The 19,398-nt window shown below is 38.2% G+C and overlaps 1 protein-coding gene across 5 annotated transcripts in view; it reads left to right on the top strand.

Annotated features, from left to right (window-relative positions):
• Positions 1 to 15,044: 15,044 nt before the first annotated feature.
• The window catches only part of JAK2 (Janus kinase 2), a 66,538-nt gene continuing 62,184 nt past the window's right edge, over positions 15,045 to 19,398 (top strand). For all 5 annotated transcript variants that reach the window (XM_052777459.1, XM_052777455.1, XM_052777456.1 and 2 more), the window contains exon 1: positions 15,045 to 15,268. The gene's annotated coding sequence lies outside the window, so the exon portion shown is untranslated. The remainder of the gene's footprint in view (positions 15,269 to 19,398) is intronic.

The following is a 19,398-nucleotide window of genomic DNA, read 5'->3' as shown; positions in this document are numbered from 1 at the left end:
GAGGCAACCACCAAGTAGTACATTTAGCACCCACTGGACTTGTTACTTTGAGAACATTTCTGTGTAGCAGGTCCTATTGTTTATTATTAAATCCTTGATTTTCTTGGTGTAAGTTTAACAAGCTTCCATGTCCTATATCTTTCTTGCAATGTAAATTAAGTGTTGAGAAGAGGTATGGGAAAACTCCCATACCAATTTCCACTTCACTTGAACCTTTTAAATATAACAGAGAGTTAGGGGCAGGAGGGCAGAAAGAGGACAGCACAAAGCAGGTTATAGTCCTTGCTTGTATTTATTGGCAGACCAGATTGCAGAGAGACACAAATACTTCATTGTAGTTGCAAAGGGAAGAAATCATTTAATCTCCAAACATTTTACAATTAGGAACATCTTTGCCTCACTAAAATGGTTCTCCTCTGAAATTATTTCATTTTGTTGTCAAATTGAGAGTACTTATTTGCTGGCTGATATAACCATCCCATGACCTGTCCTGTCACAAAGGGTGTTTTTGAATTCTGTTCTACCTTTATCTAGAATCCAGAAAGGTACTGTGCATTTTCAGGAATTGGTCTGTGTCTCCACATTAACTTTTTTTTTATTATATACAGATGGAATTTGCTGGTCATTGAAGTTACTGGACTAAAATAGAAGTTTCCATCATATAGTCTAGCAAAGTGTATTGTAGAGTACTATGAAACATCCTTCAAGTTTGAGGAAAGGGCTTGTCTCATTGTAAAGTTTGGTCTGCACTGCTTGGAAAAAAAAAAAAAAAATTAGATCTTGTTAGCCCAAAGAAAGTTTAAAACTGAACCAGCCACTTCGTGTTTGGTTTTGTTGCATAGCAATGTTCCTAAGTAAGAGTAGAATTTTGGGTTGCTGTTCCTTCTCATGCAGGTCTTGCAATTGTTTTACAGACTTGTGTGAGTCAGAAGCTGCTCCAGCAATTTCAGTGATTGTGTCAAATATGTACAACTTCAACAGTGACAACAAATGTTTATCAATGACAGTTTTATTCTTTGATATAGTCTTGAATTTTTGCAATTGTTAAGAATTTTAATATTTGTAATTTATTATCTATCTAGTATTCAAACTAGAATAATATTAAATAAATGTCACTCCTGCAGGGACTACAGAACTGTATTCCTGTTTGGGATTTCAGCCAGGTGATATGTAAAGGTAAAATTGTCTCCACCTTTAATGACTAGGTCCCTTTTATATATATATATATATATATATACACATTTTTATATATAAAGTATATAAGTAAAATGGAATGTGCATAACGTTGTATGTGTGTATGTATAAAGAAGACATAACCTGTTCTATATATATATGGGTGGTGCTTATAAGATATTTTTACTGCTGAATTATATTGAAAATTTGTATTGAATTCATTCTCACTATGTCAGTAGTTATTATAACTACTACTTTTCAGGGCACACTTAGTTGTTTTCTAGGTGTAGCCTGCAGTTTTCTTGGGTATCTAACTCTGCATTTGTATCATTAAAATATATTTCTTTTGAAAGAAGGTTTTATTTGAAAGGGCAGTCATTTTGTCTGATTGTGCCATTCCGGTTCAGAGCTTCTTAGTACTAGATTAACATTGGCATGCTGGAATAAGTCCAGTGAAGGACCGCCAAAGATGAGTAGGGGTGGAGTACATGATGTATGAGGGCCTAAGAGAGCTGTGTGTTTCCATTTTGAGAAGTCTGAGGAGACATTTGTTTGTTGTCTCCAGCTACCTGATAGGAGTTTGTAAAGAATATGGAACTGGATTTTTTTTTTTTTGAAGGTACATGGTGTTTGGATGAGAGACAACAGACACGTGAAAACATGGGAAATTTTTGTTAGGTATTAAGGAAAGTTTTTTTTCAGCAGGAGGGGGGTCAAACACTGGAACAAGCTGTTCAGAGGGGTTGTGAAATATCCATCTTTGAAGATGGTAAAAACTTCACTAGATGGGCTTTGAGCCTGTCATAATTTGACCCTGCTTTGAGCAGGGGTATTGGACCAAATGACCACCATAGGTCCCTTCTGACTATATTAGGCTATGATTTCTTATTATTAATTATAATTTATATCAGTGTTGTCACTTTCACCTGTAATAGTTGTGACTTTTGGTTTTGTTACTATATGAAAACAGTGTATTGTTTCATACCAAAGAAAATGTTTGTTTGAATTGCACCGGTGTGTAAATAATCATAACCCCAGGGTAAACAACCCTGCTTGGTTTTAATTCCCTGTTGATAATTACTTGGAGACTCTAATTAGTATATATAGCAACCTCTCTACAGTATGTTTTTCACTTGTTTCTTGAAGTGGAACTTAATGGGGTACTAAGTTGAAATACTTGCAAAAGGTTGCTGAACATGTACAGATATTTTTGGTTAAGTGTCTTACTATGAAAGAAGTATGCTCATGGCCTTTTTCCTGTATGAAATCTTTTATTTTCAGATTTTCCTTGAGTCTTTCTCTAAGCGAATGTAGGTTTCTGGTCATGAACCAGCTTTTTCTTAACTCTGCTGGTTCTCCAGTAGTTTTAGAGAAACTTCGATTTTCAGTGGTGCGTTCACTGAGGATACAGTTCCATGTCAGTGTATGTCAGTGTTAGACTGGGACATGTTCCCGTACATTTCTCTGCACCTGTGCTAGCAGTCCTGGGTCTGTGAAGTGAAAAAATACAGAGAACTGATCCTGCTGAAAACTTCAAAGTAGTCCTAACTGGAATTGGTTTACTGAATGTTCTCAGTACAAATAGAAGTGCTGACATAAGGGAGCAAGTAGGAATACAAGATGAAAGTGAGAGTAGGACTTTAGTGTTCCAGATTTTCACAGGTTTAAGCTAGTGTGAAACCACTCTCCTCCAAGAAGAAATTAGGATGCCTTAACCTTCATATTTGAGACTCTTTTTTTTTTTTTTTTTTTTTTTGGTAAATTTGGTACTAGAGTTACTTAATAGTTAAATAATTAGAGTAATATTATGTTTTGGTAATGATAAAATAGGAGTGTGGCTGGTTTTGTAGGCATTCAAAATCAGTTGAGCTGCTTATTCAACTCAAAACGTAACTGTGTCTTGCAGGTAAATTTGTAAGTAAATGCACTTGGTTCACTGGATTTTTATTTCTGTGGCATGTTTATACAGTAGGTATCTCTCAAAGAAATGTGTAGCTTTATTAAACCCTTTAAACTAGGAGAAAAAGCAGTGTGATTATGGGTCTTGCTGCCATTGTTAATTTTGTTTGTGTTGGTCTGTGATTAATGCCAGCTCTTGGCTGCTGCTGTTCTAGATAGTTCTGTAATTTGAGATGGAAATAATGGATATCCAAAGCCAACATACCTAATTCTTTTAGTAATGAAATACTTATATTTAAGTATACTTTCTTCTATTTCAAAATTTCTCTGCTTTTTCATGGGGTTTAAATGGTTAAATGGATCTATTTATGTACTGAAAAACTAGCATGTAGAATTATTAATCAGGAACACATCCTGAAAGATAGAGTATATAAGGTAAAGTTTCTTTGGACTTTATAAATTACACGTTGATCCCCCATGCGTTCAAAAGATTTTGTTTCAAGTTGCAATAATGATAACGTTTGCCCCGCCCCCCCGCCCCCGCTTCCATGGCTTTGCCAACAGCTCACTTAAATAAGTACTGTAAATTGTGTTGATGTTTTCAAGAACGCCACTTATATAAGAACTTTTTCAGAACTCCAGCTTTTCAGAACTGTCTGCATTCTTCTCATACGTTAACAAGATGCCTAGCATTTGTATGAGAATTGAATGAATGTGGGTTTGTGGGTTCAATTTTCTTGTGGTCTGTCAATTTTTGTGTGGACCACATAGGTGTACCTAATATCCTTACCTTACATTATTAATTGAATGCTTCCCCTACTGCTGTTGCAGTCAGTCTGTGTTGTCTAGTGCCCTATTTGAGATGCAGGCTTTCCAGTTCATGCGGCTCTCTCTGCTGGTCAACATGTATAATCGGCTATGCCTTAATAAAAGCAGAACCAGGATTTTTCCTTTAGTATATGCTTGTCTTTTCCTACTTAAGGGTCAGGAGGCATCGCTGGAGAAGATCAGCTGCCTCCCTCTTCAGGTCCTTTCAAGATCTCTGAATACTTAAGTTGTATAATTCTACCTCACCCCATGTTGTGTTCCATGGGGTTGTGAGTCATGGTCCTTGCCAAATGGATTTGAAGTCCTGCCTAATCTTGCTGCCATGTTCTATGTCTTCCCTTGAGAGGGAAGTGGCCTGCTTTCTTTTCCTTTCTTGTCCTGTTTACCCAGTTACTTTAGTATCAGGTTATTTTATAATGGCTTGTCTTTCTTACGTGATGCAAGGACTGCTCATGGTAGGTATTTTCTTCATGTCCAAACAGATCTGTCAGATGTGCTGTTTTGAGTTTGATTTCGTTACTTGGAAGTTGAATTGTTGAGTGGATGATAACGTCTCTGTGTCTTCTAAGTTAGTTAAGTTACTGTGATTCTCTTTCCCTTTTGGGTCACAGAAAAAGCAGATTGCCTAGTCAGTAGGATGGCAGAAAACAACTGTAGAAAGTGGCAAGAAAAGATGGAGAGAGGAGACATTAGAAGAGAAAGAGGAAATTATATGGAAATTAGGAATTATGTGGGATCGTACTTTTTTTTTTTTTCCTCAAATGATTATCTCCAACTTAATGCTAGAACTCAAATATCTTCTGGTCTGATGATTTTCATGTTTGAAGTCCAGAGTGATTTTCAGAATTGTCAGACATACCTAATGCCCATCAAAATCAATTGCTCTTTTGAGTGATTTTTATATTTTAATTCAGCTAAGTGAATCCTTGTAAACCTCTGAAAACATGGCAGAAGTTGGCCAGAACATTAAGCTGTCCAAATCTGTGCCATACAATTGACAAGATAGATGAATATCCATCTGCAATATGAATCTAGCAGTAACTGTCACCTGTCTGTATATTCCTACAAAAGGTGTTCCTAATATTTTTTTTTCTTCCCACCAACCTACCCCAGTGATGATTTCAATACAAAGCCATCTTTATCCTAAGTCTAATACTAGTTTTGGGTGAGAACTGAACACTGAATTAATCTGATAGTGGTGACAGAGGCCTGGAGTCTTGTGGGTATAAAAAAACCCTATAATACTCGCTATGTTTTTCTCTTTTAGGATAATACCACATATGATTTATAAGAATCTGCTCCCTTTTATACGTCATCATTATTATAAAGGCAGATGATCAAAATCAGTTCAGTTGCATTCCATATGCTTCCTTTTGCATTTTTGTATATTTTAGGTTACTTTTATTTGAATTGTAAGCTTAGTTTGCCTAATGCTATAATACTTCTGTTGAAGAAGATGAAAAAGTTCAATCTACTTTGCAAATTAGAAGTATCCCAATAGGAGTGCCTCAGCTCTTACTTTTCCCTGTCTTCATTCTTTATAAGCAGGAAAACAGATACATTTTGGAAACTTAGTAGTGCTCAGATTTGTGTTACTGGTCTCAAAAGACTGGTAATCATCATCTGCCTTAGAAATTAGAACTGAATGTTTCATGGAGTTGAAACTTTCTTGTTTCAACTGCATGAAAGAAAAAAAAAAAAGCATGGTTGGTAGGAACTGAAATATTATCAAGGTGCTGTAGAAGTAAATGACACATAGCAATTCGTATGTGTTTGGAACAAAAATAAGTGCTAGTCATCTTAAATGTTCACATAAAAATGTCCAGTTCATCTTGGTGTTAGCATTTATCATTTAGCAGGAAAACATTTTTGTAAAGTCAAGTAAGAGAATAGAGCGATTTATATGTTTCATCGATTTATGATTCATCCACCGATCTGTTGTGACACTCAAACCTAAGACTTAAGAAATATACTTACCTCGGAGAAAACAGTAACTCTCAAGTTACTGCTCTCAAGCAGTTGTATCTGTCCTACAGGACTTCCCTGAGCCTATTAAGTACCTTTAATTGTGCAGTATTTTCCTTATAATGTATTTTTCTAGGTATAGTCAATGTTTGTCCAACTTCTCAAAAACTCTAAACTTGGCTGGGGACTCTGCTGCATAGGCGATACACAAATGCTGAACAGAAATATTGGCCTACACTCTACACGCAAGATGGTATACAGCAAATAGAGCCAGATGAGGAGGAAGGGCGAGGAGCCAATAATGGTCAAGTTGGCAGGCAGCACTTCAACATCTTTTTAGTTTTTTTTCTTTTACTTTTTTGGGGGGGTAGGTGTCAGAATCTTAAGATGGAAACTGAATGCAAATGCATCACTGGTATGATGAATGTTTGTATTGGGTTTATTAGGTAAACCCAATACAATGTTTTATGGAGAGTGCCTCTTGGCAAGAGAAGCAGTATGCAAGAGGTTTATTTCAAACAATAATTGGGACAGGGAGACTGGGTTTTTGCATTGGTCTGGTGAGGAATGAATAGGAAACAGAAGCTGCCTGTGAAGATGAAAGAGTAGAACAAGAGGAAAGAATGGGCAAGGTCAGAAAATGGAATGGAATTAGTGGAAATACAGGAATCAAAGGACGGGATTAGACAGACATGTCAATTTGTGACATCATCAAGTAGAGGAAAAGTAGTAGAAGGAAAAAATCGGTGAGAAGGGCACAGAGGTGAGGCCATTTAGTAGTTTGTTCGCCCTGGGAAGAAATTGGAACAGGAAGGAGCAGAGGCAGGAGAATGGAGTCTGAAATGCAAGTTAAGCAGCATGGGTTTCAGTTATGCTGGAGAGAATGTCCTTTTCCTAGTAAAATCACAATGTTAGAGAAGAATCATATGTTCTGGAAGTTCAGGCTGATGAGTTACAAGGTGGTCCTCAGCTTGAGTGGAAAAAGAAGCTCACGGAGATGCTGAAGTGAGGTAAGAGAAAGAGTGAGAGCAGCTGGGAGAATGGGCAGAATGGAGGGGGCAGAAATAAAGGGGTAAGTGGAGAGATTCAGTAATCATTTGAGTAGACTGAGAAAAGAACAGAAAGTAAATCAAATGAGAAGTGGCCAGAGCTGATGGAGAGAAGTTGCAGAATGGGTGGAAGGTGGAATTGTGGGGCTGAACATTGTAGACAAGAGATGCATTATCAGAGAGCAGAATATTGTTTAATGGTGGTCCTTTGGCTAACTGTGAGAATTAATACCTCCTTTGGCTCAGTGGGAGATCAGGCAAAGACAGGAATGCAGCAAAAGCTAACCAAGGGTGAGAAGTTGAGGTTTTCTGAGCTGTTAGGAGTGCTAGAGAGACGTGTTTTTTTAGGGTTGAGGGTGTATCAATAAGGAATTGAAATGAGTGGAAGCTGAGGAGGAAGAAGGATGTGCATTACAATAGGTGCTAAGAGTAGGGCATAGGGCATTGTACAGAAGCGTAAAAATCTCTTCTCCCTACAGTGATGAGCCCAACAGAATGTTAATTCAGTTTGTTTGTATTAACAGTTAGAAATGATTGAATTAACAATTTTGCAAAGAAAAAAAAAGCATGGTTGGTAGGAACTGAAATATTGTCAAGGTGCTGTAGAAGTAAATGACACATAGCAATTCATATGTGTTTGGAACAAAAATAAGTGCTAGTCATCTTAAATGTTCACATAAAAATGTCCAGTTCATCTTGGCGTTAGCATTTATCACTTAGCAGGAAAACATCTTTGTAAAGTCAAGTAAGAGAATAGAGCGATTTATATGTGATTCATCCACCAATCTGTTGTGACACTCAAACCTAAGACTTAACAAAAATACTTACCTCGGAGAAAACGGTAACTCTTGAGTAATTGGGAACATTTAGATATTCACTGTAGTCATGGTATGATTAGGCAGTACAAATTAATTTAATCCATCATCTGGCAATGTGAAAATGCATTAACTTACTTGAATTTGTTTCAAAAATACACTGAAGGTTTTTTTCTTCTTTTAAAAGATTTTGTATGGTATAACCAGATGATGTATAATAGTGCTGATCAGTCACTTTTTCACTCAGAACTGACTTAAGAAAATGAAATGCAGTGGTCGCTTTCTTCCTTTGTGCACTATGCCAGCTGGGGTTTTTGGGGGGGGTGGTGGTGGTTTGTTTTTTTGTTTTTTTTTTACTTAACAGCTGCCAGTATCTTTCTTCTGCCAAGCAGTTAAAGCTCTTTCCTTGTTACATGTTGCTGGTCTTGATCAGTGCCTGAAACGCTGCTGTAGGCTTTTGGCAGTGACATGGGAATGATGCTGCTGGGAAAAGGATTAAAGATACAAGGTAATGTGGTGTTAGAGTAAAATGTATGGGGAAAGAATAATGAGTGAAACTCTCAAATAAAACACCTTTGATGTAGAAAGTCTGACTGTCCTAAAATCGGGAAAGAAGGAAAGGAGTATAATGTGTGAAGGCAATCCCTGCAAATGATTTAATACCATTCTGTCTTAATCATAGGTAAGAGATTTTCTGAAGATAGACGAATACAAGAAGTCTTGAATGTGATATTAACAAGGACTACAGTAGTTGTACTGTAAAGAGCCTGATCAACAAATGAGCACTTGTTCTACCTCTTTTCAGGTGTTGTTTGTAAAGAACACAAAGATGATTTTGTATTCATCCTGGCTTAAGATGTTTGTAAATCTCAAATCACTGTGAAATTACACTGGGAAAGTACTGTTGTAGGCTTGTCCTATTCCTGAGCTCTTTCCTGGGCCTTCATTCTTGGCCACTGTTAGAAGAGCTAGATGTGCCTTTGGATTTATCCTGTATGCCTGTTCTGAAGCAAGCAAACAAGCAAATGTCTTGAAAAAAACATACAGGGAGAGAATTAACTCTCAAAATCATGTTCTTCTGTTGTAGTTTAGGTGCAGAATAAATACTTGTAACAGAATTGTTCTGTGGGCAGTTAAAAAGCAAAACTGGTTTGAAATCATACAATGTGCTGAACACTGAGGCTGGCTGAGGAAAGACCTCTAGCTTTTGGTCTTATGGGTGACTCTGAAACATGCTCACTGGATCTCTGCCAGTAAGCAAAAAGTGCATTTAGAGCAGAATGCTCAGGAAAGCAAAAGGTGACTAAGTATATGGAGTAAGCTTTATATGCATTAAGTCAAAACCACTCCAAAACTGCTATAAAGAAATAAAAGAACCTTAGTTGCTGTAACTAATTTCTCTAGAGATTCTTCAAAACAGGGGTTGGATTTACTGGTGTCAGAATGGTTGTATAGCAGTTTGAGGAACAGGAGGAATGAATGCTTCATATAGTTGAAGGAAATGGAAGTGATAGGCTAATGAAGAACTGTTTCGTAACTAGTGAGTGTAAAGAATTGAGCCTTTCTTTCATTGTTGATCAGTTATCATGGAGTGTAGGTGTTCCTCCTCCGCTGGAGGAGTAAAAGTAGCACCTTGGACTATGAGGATCAAGAGATTATTAAGGATGAAAGAATGGGGCTCATTTTGGAAGGAAGCAACTATTTAGGAGTTCAGCTTTTGAATCAAGAAAGATACCTGTTCTGAGTCTTCAATGAAAAAAAGGAAGGAATGCAATTAGGCAGTGGCTGTAGTGGAAAATGCATGCAACGTGATAGCTTTGTGATGATGTGTCTGTCCAAAAAATATGGCCTGTGTTTGTTATCTTTGTTGCTAAGTTCACATACTTGAAAATTACATGGCCATAAGCACTAATTAATTTCTTTCAGACTGTCTATGCTAATATAAAGTATCAGTCCATAAGAGGTTTTGTCAAAAGCTGTTGTATTGTCTGGTATGTCTGCAGTGGCCACCGGGCTTCAAGCAGCCACTGTGAGCAACATCCAAAGAAGTATTAAATAGTAATAATTAGGAATTTACTGGGCATCACTCTGCCCGTTTCTTCTCCTGTACAGTAGACAGTTGAATCTGGGCAGTAGTCAGTAAGAAATTCACATCATGTACTGGTGGTAGAAGGGAAATTAAATTTTTCAAGCTCATCACATTGGTAGTCTAGGGAAACTGTTAATCACAAAATCATTTGTGATGAACTGTATCCTGCTGTGATACCTACTGATTGTAAAACTGATACTTTACTGATCATAAAACCTACATACTATGAATTAAAAAAACCCACACTAGTCTTGCAATTTAGGCAAATTCTTGAAGTAAAAAAGCAGTTATCTTTAATTTGAATTCTTTCCAAAGGCTGAGCAAAAGAACTACTTGAAAGGCAGGTACCTGTCTCTAGTTTTCCATAAGTCCATTATATATTTTATGATAATGGTATGTAAAGTAGCTGAGGGAAGCAGTTGTACCACAAGTGCATTTAATTAACTTTGACAGCTGCTTCAGTGAATAGATAAAACATACACCATCCACTGTGGGAGGGTTGCTGTGTGTTGGATATCGTACAACCTCTCTCAAACCTAAATGAACAGGGCGGCTGAGGTATCAGGCAGTAGAAAGACCAATGTTAACTTAGCATTGACAGGTGAGGATCAGCTAATTGTGTTGCCCTTGCTTTTAGTGCTTCTGAACATCGAGGTTTCTTACTCCTTAATCTGTACTTGGACCTCTTCAGCTTCTGTATGGTTGCAAAGCCTTCAGACTCATATTACAAAAACAAGGTGTGTTGCAGGGGGAAGCCCTGTGGCAAGTAACCAGGAGATGACAAGCTGCTTCAAAAGCTGTCTGGGAGCTGATTGTCCATCAAGACCACCAGTGAGTAGAGCACTGAAACACGTAGTACTGATTGCATGTTTGTTTGGCTAGAGAAGAAATTGGCTGACGTTGATGTATTTTATATACCTTTACAAAAATTTATGTAGAATCACTGGAATAGTTGGCACACCTTGCTGAAGCCTGTTCATATTTAGGCTGGGTGTTTTAAAAGCTCTGTGGAAAACTAAGTAATTTCTTGTGTCCAGGAAGAGGCAGAACTAATGTATCAGAGCAGACATTTGCATAGACTGCCCAAGAAAAATTTGAAGAGCTGTGAAATCCACGCATGTGAGCTGGTGGATTGTGGAGAACCATTTCTTCAGTTCTGTTTTGTATGCACTTGGGAGACAGCCAGATGCTTATAATCATTTGTAGTTTGGCTTATTGTGTGTTCCAGGTGATAAGAAAATAACGCAGCTACTTCCCTGTTCTGCTTGAGAGTGGCGGATCACAGAGTACGTGGCTGGAACCACAGGGGTTAGAGCAGCTTTGTTCTTCAGGAGGAGCTTGTTGCTACAAGTATTAACTGTTCTGGTTTCTTTCAGTAAGACTAGCTGGGTCTGTAACAGGTAATCTTTGTCAATAGTTTGAGACTCTAAACATTTTTTTATTTTCTCATTAGGAATATGTGTAGCATGTCCTCTTGTGCCATGCTGGTTCAAGTTTATTGAGGAATAAGTCACTTTTACTGGTATTTTTACATGCTGCACAAACAATAAGTTTCAAAAGATGATTTGGACATCTGTGTTAACATGGTCTTGCTAAAGTGCTCTGCTGAAAGACTCCTTAAGCCTTCTTTTTTTTTCCTCCCACGAATCACCCCTGATGGATTCCCCCCCCCCCCCCCCCCAAGATCTTTTCTCCCACCTCTCATTTTCTGTCTGTTTAAAATATGTTTTTATAGGTTTCATTTATTCTGCCGCCTTAAGCAAAAAGGTCTGGAAATGTCAGCAACGGGAGGGTGGCACTTGTAATTTTAATGCTCAAAGGCATTAGCTGCACTTCAGATGCTCAAAGGCATTAGCTGCACTTCAGATGCTCAAAGGCATTAGCTGCACTTCAGATGCTCAAAGGCATTAGCTGCACTTCAGATGCTCAAAGGCATTAGCTGCACTTCAGATGCTCAAAGGCATTAGCTGCACTTCAGATGCTCAAAGGCATTAGCTGCACTTCAGATGCTCAAAGGCATTAGCTGCACTTCAGATGCTCAAAGGCATTAGCTGCACTTCAGATGCTCAAAGGCATTAGCTGCACTTCAGATGCTCAAAGGCATTAGCTGCACTTCAGATGCTCAAAGGCATTAGCTGCACTTCAGATGCTCAAAGGCATTAGCTGCACTTCAGATGCTCAAAGGCATTAGCTGCACTTCAGATGCTCAAAGGCATTAGCTGCACTTCAGATGCTCAAAGGCATTAGCTGCACTTCAGATGCTCAAAGGCATTAGCTGCACTTCAGATGCTCAAAGGCATTAGCTGCACTTCAGATGCTCAAAGGCATTAGCTGCACTTCTGATGCTCAAAGGCATTAGCTGCACTTCTGATGCTCAAAGGCATTAGCTGCACTTCTGATGCTCAAAGGCATTAGCTGCACTTCTGATGCTCAAAGGCATTAGCTGCACTTCTGATGCTCAAAGGCATTAGCTGCACTTCTGATGCTCAAAGGCATTAGCTGCACTTCTGATGCTCAAAGGCATTAGCTGCCTTTGAGGTGTCTCCCATTTACTCCCCATGTTTAAAGAGGAAATGACTGAAATCCTTGGCTTAAAGATCTTCATCACCAACCCCTGAGGCTCCATGTCATGGTTTAACCCCAGCCAGCAACTAAGCATGACACAGTCACTCGCTCACTCCCCACCCCCGCAGTGGGATGGGGGAGAGAATTGGGGGGGGGGGGAGTAAAACTCGTGGGTTGAGATATTGACAGTTTAATAGGACAGAAAAGGCAGGGATACTACTACTACTAGAATATTCAAAACAAGTGAGGCAGAATACAATTGTTCACCACCCGCTGACTGACACCCAGCCAATCCCTGAGCCACGGTGCCCCTCCCAACTCCCCCCAGTTTATATACTGGGCATGATGTAATATGGTATGGAATACCCCTTTGGCTCATTTGGGTCAGCTGTCTGGCTGTGTCCCCTCCCAGTTTCTTGTGCACTCCCAGCCTCCGCTGGCAGGGCAGTATGAAAAGCTGGAAAGTCCTTGACTTAGTATAAAAACTGCTTAGCAACAACTAAAACATCAGCGTGTTATCAACATTATTCTCATCCTAAACCCAAAACACAGCACTATACCAGCTACTAGGAAGAAAATTAACTTTATTCCAGCCTAAACCAGGACACTCGGCAATGTGATCAAATCCTCCTCCATCAACTTTTTTCCAGCAGTCTAAAGGAATAACTAAATGTTGCTTGGAGAGTGATGGAAGAACAAAAGAAATATTTGATAAGGATTAAAGTAATACTTTCTCTTCCCTCCAAAAAGGAGAGAGGGGGGGGGAACCACCCAACCACCTGTGGTATATTTTTAACAGCAGCTATTCCTGCTTCTTATTTCTGCTTACATATAGCTATGATTTGGACACCATGGGAATGGAAAATTAATGAATTTGTTACCCTGTGGTATGGGATGTGATCCTTGCCGTATATTCTCCAGTATCTGATTTGGTAGCATGGGGGTGCTGGGCAGACCCACAGAACCTAAAGGAACTGGGAAAGGACAGTCCTTGGTGGGGAGTCACATAGACTTGGTTTACTGGGGTGAGTCTGGGACCTGATTAGGAGAGACCATATCTGCCAGAGATGGGAGGGGAGTGAGAGAGTCGTATATACTCATTTCTTACAAGATAAGAATGTAGAGGTGCAGGAGATAAAGTAAGGACAAACATCTACCCTTTTCCTAGTTTTCTTGATTTCTGTCCCACGTGTGACTCAGTGTGCTGTCTCCGCCTTCCACTTGAACTGAGGCTCCTGCTTTTACTTCACTCCTTTTCTATCGTGGACTATCTCACTGCTCTGGTGTCTGTCATTGCCCTTCAGCAAATAATCACTGTGAGAAGGTATTTTCTTCCCAGTAGTAGTTTATACTTCTTCCCAAGTTTTCATTTGTACTCAATTACATTTCCAAAGGCTAAAACAAAACAGAATGCTTTGGCAGAAGTTGATTGTGGCAGGATGCCTTAATTTCCTTCCTCTTTTTGGATTTTTCTAGGATCAAATGAAGTCCAGGCTTTTGGTCTTGTTCAGTACTTAACTATGTATTTTCCTGTACCTACTGAGATCAAGCAGGTTCCAACCTGCTAGGTTTTTTTCATTTGCCTGTGCATAATCATCTGTTTCACCTTGTGTGTATTATGGTTATGCCTGCCTAGCAATCCACTAACTTTTAATTAGTTTAAAGCAATTTTAATTAGTTTTAAACAAGGTAGAGTAAATGCTAAGTGACTGAGATTATTTCAGTTAAAATTTGAACCTGGTTCTGTACCAGTTGTGGGTGGGAGGTGAGAGGAGAATTTCTCTCTGTTAGAGAAGCTTGATGGGGGGGGAATAGGGATGGGGAAAGAGGAAAAGCAGCTGTCTTTTGAGATCTTTGGGGTCAGAGTAGGCATACTCATCTGTGCTTTTAACCTAATAACACATTCCAAACTTGAGGACCATTAAAGCAACGTCTGTGTTTTAGAGTAAGGGATTCTTAAATCTTTGTAGAAGATCTCGCGTTCTGCTGTAATAGTCAGTTTGTGATAACTGTCATTCTGTCCTCTTTTCTCTCTTGATTCTGTCTTTTTTTTTTGCCCAAGGATTTGCTTGTTTTTCCTATTTCCCACTTTTTCTTCTTTCTGGCAGAGACTGTGTACAACACCTAAAATGAGCAGAAGTCTTCAGGTGTGACTCAGATGCTGTGCATACATTGTTTAGAAGGACATAGTCTAAGAGGGATAATTTGGCTTTTGGAAGTTTCTGCATTAGATGAGGTGGAATCCTTCGCCAGAGGATGAACCCTTCCATTACACTGTCTCGCTGTCAACAAAAGCATGTGGCTGGTAAAAGGAAGCACAAGGGAAGACTCAGTTATGCTCTACCACTTCTTAGATTATTTTGGTTTTAGGGGGTCTCTAACATCCTTTATTGATTATGAGAGTCATCAAACTACCTTAGCTTCTTCTCTCAAAAAGAAACTGCTATACCACATCTTGCAATTCTGACTGTGTCTGTCTGAAGTGACTGGCAGGATCTGTTGCAGCTTATACTATCTCTATATGTGGTCACGGTGACGTATGCTGCTTATGCCAGTAGGTTGATGAGGTCAAGTGTTAAATGTGATACTGTCTATGAACAGTTTTCAGGGGAGTGGGAGGGGAAGCATCTGTTAAATGAGATAAGCTTCACTTATTTTAGAACCCATGAGTCCTGAATGGGGATGGAAGAATAACAAGAGCCCAGTTCTGTGAACTTATTTTATTTACTGCTGGGAATAATGCAGAGGCATTAAGTTTACAGAGTAATGGCATTTAGACTGGATCAGTACCACAGAGCCACTAAGAATCCTGTTTCTGTTGAAGGCATGAGGGATATCTTGGTCACCTATGAGGTACTGAACAATACAGCCACAGGCTTTGATAGGTATGTTCATAGTAGTGTCACAGTTGTTACCTAATTCTCTTTTTACTGAACTCTGAAGAGTAATTGAGAGTGGAAATCTTGACCAGTTTGCAGAATCATTGTGTTACTTTGAGACATGTTAAATATATTGCACCTATGTCTTTCCCTCTTAATGCCTTTTTTTTTTCCCTTCGGTAGGGTTCGTTTTTTTCTTACACATGCCCTTTGTATTGAACTCTGTGTGTTCAGGAGAGTTTCTTTTTTCTTTCCCCTGCCTGAGGTTTCCCCTATGTACTAAAACTGAAAAATGAAACTGAGACACACTGCATGGCAAGAGTTATGGTAAGGGTTGAATTCTAAAATGGATTTCCTTTTGCAGTGTTTAAGCAGTTTGGAGATTTCAGCAGCACTTCCTTTATGGTGTTACTTAATTTTTCGGCTATTTACCTTCCTTGAAAGGAATTATGAGGTAGTTCTTTCTTTACAATGAAATTTGTTCTATTAATTATTTTGTGAAACAAAGAATTGTGTTTGTATCTGATCTACTAGTGGCTTACAGCATGAACTTAAATGCAGATAGTTTAGACCTTTGTAGTTGTGTTACATCTAGAAAATAAGAAAGGTGACATTGTTTTATGTAAAGCACCCTAGTACTGAAGTGCAATGCAAACTGCAAATACGAAGATTGCTATGCATAGCTATGGGGTTGTGCAAATAGGTAAAGATTGCCTAGAATAGTGGAAGTAACCTGATGGCACTGAGGCTAAGTTTGTCAGTGACAGAAGTATGCTCTGTCTTCTACAGCAAAGCTGCATTGTGGGGTTTTGTTTTTAAATAAATTTGATACCAAAGAATGCCATCAGTGATCTAAAAAATTAAGGCCATGGTCTGGCTTGTCCTGTTATTTGGGTGGGTTTTTTTACATTTTCTTTTTGTCTCTGTGCCAGCCAGAGGGATGTAGTTGCACTGTGAGCTTATTTGCTTTAACAAAATGAAACTCAATTCAGTCATTATTTGATGAATTGGCAGACAAATACAATGATGTTTAGTTTGGATCTATGTGTGGGTGGGCTATTTCTTCCATGTACTAGTGGTCAAAGTTACTATGTATCAATTAAGAAAAAAAAAAATCTATTTAAAAGATGGTTTCCTTGTAGGTGAGCAGGTGTGGCAAACACTTACGGGCAGGAGGGACTAGAGGGATATCCATTTATAGATACCAGTATCTATAAATGCCTGGTCAGAAGTGGTCCATTCAGACATTTTTAATTCCTGCTTAGGATATTTAATTGGATATAGTTTGCTAATTGCAATATACATTTAACAAATCCAGTAACTAACAGTATTAATTGTAATTTGTAGTTTGTTAGGGTATATCTTCAGGAGCTCAAAGAATGCGTGAAGAGAGGAGAGACCATGGTCAGTTTTAAACTTCTCGTTGATTTCAGTGGGTCTCAGCAATCTGTCTTATTCTTGAAAATGTATGTGCAAAAACCTCTTAGAGTAACTAGTTCAGTTGGAGACATGTCTTACTCAGTGTAGTTCGCAAGTTCCAAAAAAACTTGGCTGTAATACACTGTATTTCACTTGTATTCTAGACTTAGCTCCAGCTTATCTAATTAGACACAATTGTATTCAATGAAATAAAAAGTGTCAAAGAGACTGCAGTATCTTTAACAGGTCTTTTGGGGGGGGCTAGCTGGGTTTTTCATTTGTATCACATAGCTTGTTTTTATCATCTCTTCATAGGCTACATGTTAAGTAGTGTGGAATACTGAACCTTTTCCTGTTTTGCCTTGGGAAGTGGTTCTTCAGGTCCATGAAAGTCTACTCCTTTGCAGTAGCTTGTTCCAAACCCTGGCAGAGAGGTCTGAAATTCTTAGTCTGGCAAAGCTGAGGTGAAGCTGCAAATAAGTATGTATAATATGCTGAAAAGTTCTGTAGAAAACTGAAGTGGTTTGCGAGTTTGAGACTGATCTAGGAAAAAGCCCATCTTGTTCTGTTATTTAGAGACTAGAGTATCCTAAATTTTGAATGGATCACCTTAGGTAGATTTGAGTTTTCCATCCAAAAGTGGGTGGGGAAAATACCACCTTTAGGCAAGATGAAACCAGTATGATTTCTGTCTTGGAGTGGGGTCTAGCAGGAAGAACCAATGTGTCTTGCTTCGCATTATTGAGTGGGTACCTCTGCAGAACTTTCCTTAAAGTAGTGGGAACTCACCCGCGATTGAAATGTAGATGAAAGCCCTAGACTTAAGGGCTCAGAGGCAAAGCTTGTGTTGGAATTTGACTTATGTACCGAGAGACTTGAGTGTTCTAAATTTTTTCTAGTTTTTTGTCATCAGGTAGACTTTTAAGAATAGTTGAATAATTGTTCAGTGGGGAATTTTGTAACATAACTTTTTTATAAACAACTTATCAGTTTAAAAATGCTGTCATGCTCTAAGTGTTGCATCTTTATTTTATAATGCCTTCTCATAAAGGAACTGATAATAGCACAATCTATAGCAGTGCATTTTGAAATCGGAAAAGAACACTGTATCTTACCTAATCTTCTATATATCATAGACCAGTTACATTTCGGCTTTCTTCCACCACCAAGTTCAGTAACACGGGTTTATCTAAAGCCTATTTTGCAACAGTGCATCTACTTTTGATGTTTTAAAATCAAGAAATACAGAATCTACTGCCTTCTTGACTGTTTGTTCCAGTAGTTTGATACTCTAGTTTCTAAGAGAGAGAAAAAAAGTTGTATTTGAAATAGGTATTTATACTACAGCCATTGTATCCCCTATTTAAATCATTATTTGCTTTTCCATTATGTTGTTTTTCTTGAATCCGTGTCAAGTAGTCTGCCGGAGCTTTTTGATCTATTGGGGCACAATTCTCACACTCTTGCTTTCTGCAATTTCCTTATGCTTTTTCAGGATGTAATATCAAAAATCATAAAAAAAGTTTTGTGTCATTCTTGTTTCAGAACTTGGGGAAATATGCAATATGAATATAGGGAGCTCCTTGTTGAGTGTATCTTAATTGGGAATATTTTCTTTCTCTGAAAAGTAAAGCGTACAATTGAATTCCATAATCATACTCAAAACAGTTCTGTAACTACTGGACACATAGGATGATAATTTGACTCTCCTCCAGTGGTGGTGGGGAAGCATGAGTCTGTCTCTCCTTTTTTTTTTTTTTTTTTTTTAAAATGTACAAGAGAACACAGAATATTTGAAATGTTACATTGTGAAGATATGGTTGTCTTAACTAAACTTTTCTTTTTCCCTGTCATTTTCATTAGAGTTTTGCAGAATCTCCACTAATGGTACGTTTTATGATGAACCTTTGTTTACTTTCAGAGCCCTGGGTTTTTTGGCTTCCATTTTTTTCTGACAATCTGTGTTTACAGAGATAATGTGATCTTGGCAAAGCACGTAGTGCTGTATCTTTGCAAAAGCTGGCTGGTATTTCAGATAGGGAACAAGTGGAGAGCTCTCAGGCCATAGATGATTAAGGAAGCATTAAGTAAACTATCAAGCAAGTACATTTTCCTGAATTATAAAGATAAAATGTCAACATTGCTATCGTAAATTATTCAACAATATGAAGCATTAAAATAGGGTTTAAAAAAATTATGTATTACTTTTTTAAAAATACTTCAGCCCTTCTATCAAAGAATAACAGAAATTGCAATCTTTATATATACGGTAATTAAACTCTAAATCATTATTTGATAGGCTTGTGAATGCATTTATATAGTTCTGTTTTTTAGAGTATTCGTATTTAATTAAACTTTCATTTACAGAAATCACTTAATTTCAAATATTTCTGTGGCACTGTCTCACAGGATTGTTGTTTGGATGTCTCGGAGGGTCTTTTTTGTTTTGTTGTATCACATTATGTGACCAGGCCCTGCTTCTGTAAGAATTTATAGATGTGATTTAGTTCATGCACAATGCCCATTTGTAGCTTTGTTGAATCTGTATAGGATCTAAGTTGGGGGGCAAGGAGGGAAGTGTTGTGGTTTTTGGGGTAGGTTTTTTGTTTGTTTTGTGGGGGTTTGTTTGTTTTGTTTTTAAGGCAGGTTTTTTATTAGCTGATTTAGAGCTTCAGGCTCTAATCTTGCCTAGGTTTTTAGCTGCTCCTGCAATACCA

Source organism: Harpia harpyja, chromosome Z (genome assembly GCF_026419915.1).
Source record: "Harpia harpyja isolate bHarHar1 chromosome Z, bHarHar1 primary haplotype, whole genome shotgun sequence".
NCBI lineage: Eukaryota > Metazoa > Chordata > Aves > Accipitriformes > Accipitridae > Harpia > Harpia harpyja.
Note: the sequence above shows the minus strand (reverse complement) of the source record. Positions and strands in the feature narration are given on the sequence as shown.